Raw genomic sequence first — 2,741 nt, forward strand, 5'->3', positions numbered from 1 at the left:
TTGGTAAGGGGGCGCCGGCGGCAGCAGCAGCAGCAGCAGCATGTGAGACTCAGCCTGACGTTTCCCAGCAGAGGAGAATCTTGAAAAGTCATCTTCTGAAACTCACTCAGGTGGCAGAAAGGAGACACAGCTGCAGAATCCATCATGGTCTACAGACATGCTACAGGTTAGTGAAGCAGCTAGCATTAGCATGTGTGCCTGAGAGTCATTATCAAAGGACATTTTCTTCTGTCTGTGCCTCAATGTTTGACATGAAGGACAACCTTCTTCAGTATGTGGTCTACGGTTGTCTGTATAAAACATGATGACTATTCTACAACAAATCGTTGACGCGTTAAACTAATATCTTCATGAACTTCATGAGACGTGTGGGGATAAAGGATGGGATGGGATGGGATGGGAGGAAGCCCCCACCCACACCCCCACCACCACCACCACCCCCCACAGACACCAAGGTCATTCTCCCATGTGGAGATAAACAAGGGCGGGTGGGAAACACGCAGGAAATTCTGGTAACGTTCATTAATCGAGAGTCCTTTGTGAGAAAAATCTAAAAGTTCACTTCATACAGTCGTTATTAGGACTTTTTAAACAAGTTTCTGCCGTTTTTATATAAAGCTGACGTTATTTTAAATAAAACTGACGTTACTACACAGACACTATATTGGCTATATAAAATATCTAATTAAACAATTTAAATATTTAGTCAGTGAAAACAATCACACAAACTGGAATTGCTATTCTGCCAAACGAGGCGGTCTTCTTTGCCTGTGCTAACCGATGCTAACGGTTCAAAGTAAAGAAATCGTTAACGTTGTAAAACCAGATAATCTCGCAACTTACCAGAGAGCGTCACCTCCTGGCTAACTTCGGCCCATTCCTCTCCCTTTTGTATTCCGTTCCGATAAAAAATGTATATCACCCTCTCTGGACCGGAAGTTCACACACGGCGATGGTGAGTTTTTTCCTCCATTGTTGGTGCGAAGGCATCTGAAAAGATCGCCTGATCTAAAATCGCGTTTGTGACGCCATTACAGTTGATTGTGTACGTGGAGTTGCCGCTCAATTCCCACCAATGTTTGGTGTGATGTAAAAGTAAAAGATTCATGACGAACTTTTTTTTCAGGAAAAAAAAACTCTAACTCTAACCATAAATTTAATTTTGGTAAGGACTGTGTAACTAAATGGAGACCGGAGAATCTTGTCCAATGTTTAATGTGTTGTCAGTGGCAGATGAGTCATTTTAATACCAAGCTGCGGCTGGACACTTGTTTTCTCCTGGTGCCATTTTTCCTGAGCTCGCCTCGTGATACCTCACATGAGTTATGGAGGCGGCATCCTGCCACCGCACAAGAACCAACCTTTCTCTGTCTGCAGCTGCACCGCGAGGCGGCGGAGGCTTTTATTAAACCTGCTTTATCACCGCACTTCTCTCATACAGTGGAAGCAGGCAGGGGGAGACAGACGGGAGCAGAGGAAGGAGAGGAATAAAAGTCAGGAGGAAGAGCTGAAGAAAAGTTGAAGGCCATAAATTCCCAACATCATAAAGCAGGTCCACATCCATACAGGCTCATCAGCATCAACGCCAGAGCCAATAAAAGAGCAGCATCTGCTCCAAACAGCAGCCCAGAATCCTTTCAGAGAAATAAAAGCCTGTCAGATCCTCGGTGATGGACCAAGCTTTTCATCTTCAAGGGTCTGAAAATCCTGTCTGTCGGCTCAAGGTGTCTCAGATCTGCAGGAGCCGCCATCTTTGATGAGGACTTCATCGATAACAGTGTGTTTAGTGTCTTTATCTTGTTCATCCATGACTTTCAGGGTTAACACCTACTGTGACATCACATCCTCTGAAAGCTTCACTCTCATTTGCTGTCATTTTTGAACTTCCCTTCTGTGAACCAAACAAAATGAAGCAAATATATTAGAAGTCAACTGATGAGATCACAGCTGAGTTCAAGAACTTAGTTTTATTATTAACTTATTAATAATCAAGTATTTTAGCGTTGAGTGTTTTTTTTTATGTTTTATTCATAATGGACATGTGGTTGTTGTTCATACACATTGACCATTGGTTTCAATGGTTGTCTGTGTATGTGGCTCTGTGATGGACCAGTGACCAGTGACCAGATGATACTCAGTTTCCTGATATGTCACCAGCGCCCTCTGCCCCCCTTCCTTCGTCATGAATGAATGATGAATCAAACTTGGACCAAATCAAAGATGAGAGCAGTTTGTGTCTGGCTCAGGTTTAGGATGAGTCACAGATCAGACAGAGTATCCAGGAAGCTACGACTTGTAGTGTATGACTAAGACCTGTCAGTCACACGCACACACACACTGACACACACACAGACACACACAGACACACTTCCTGCTCCTGCAGCGGAGCCAGGACGACCTGTTCTGGTCTTTTCAGCATCAGCCGTAGGTTTTTGTTCAGACGTCTGTTTTCTTCATCCTCTCTGGATTCACACAGTCCAGTATCCATGCCCCTTCAGCCCAGGGACCCGGGGGTCCGATCCCTCCCTGAAGCATCCTTCTGAAGTTCAGACGCTGGGGCTGGGGAAACCATCTGCCTGGACCAGGAGTAGGAGCAGGAGCAGGAGGAGGAAGAGGAGGAGGAGGAGGAGGAGGAGGCCCGCAGCATCTGTTTCAGCAGTAAGTCCAGCGTTCTGAAGGAATCTATGATCCACACAGACCACGTCCATCACATCCTGGAGCTTAAGACTCAGCATCCTGCA

The 2,741-nt window shown here is 45.4% G+C and overlaps 1 long non-coding RNA gene across 2 annotated transcripts in view; it reads right to left on the minus strand.

The window, feature by feature from the left end:
- Nucleotides 1-1,434, minus strand: part of LOC103386941 (uncharacterized) — a 24,767-nt gene extending 23,333 nt beyond the window's left edge. For both annotated transcript variants that reach the window (XR_003051328.1, XR_522363.3), the window contains exon 1: nt 844-1,434. This is a non-coding gene — a long non-coding RNA (uncharacterized LOC103386941). The remainder of the gene's footprint in view (nt 1-843) is intronic.
- Between the last annotated feature and the right edge of the window lie 1,307 nt (nt 1,435-2,741).

This window comes from Cynoglossus semilaevis, chromosome 12, assembly GCF_000523025.1.
Source record: "Cynoglossus semilaevis isolate Cse_v1.0 chromosome 12, Cse_v1.0, whole genome shotgun sequence".
NCBI classification, from domain to species: domain Eukaryota; kingdom Metazoa; phylum Chordata; class Actinopteri; order Pleuronectiformes; family Cynoglossidae; genus Cynoglossus; species Cynoglossus semilaevis.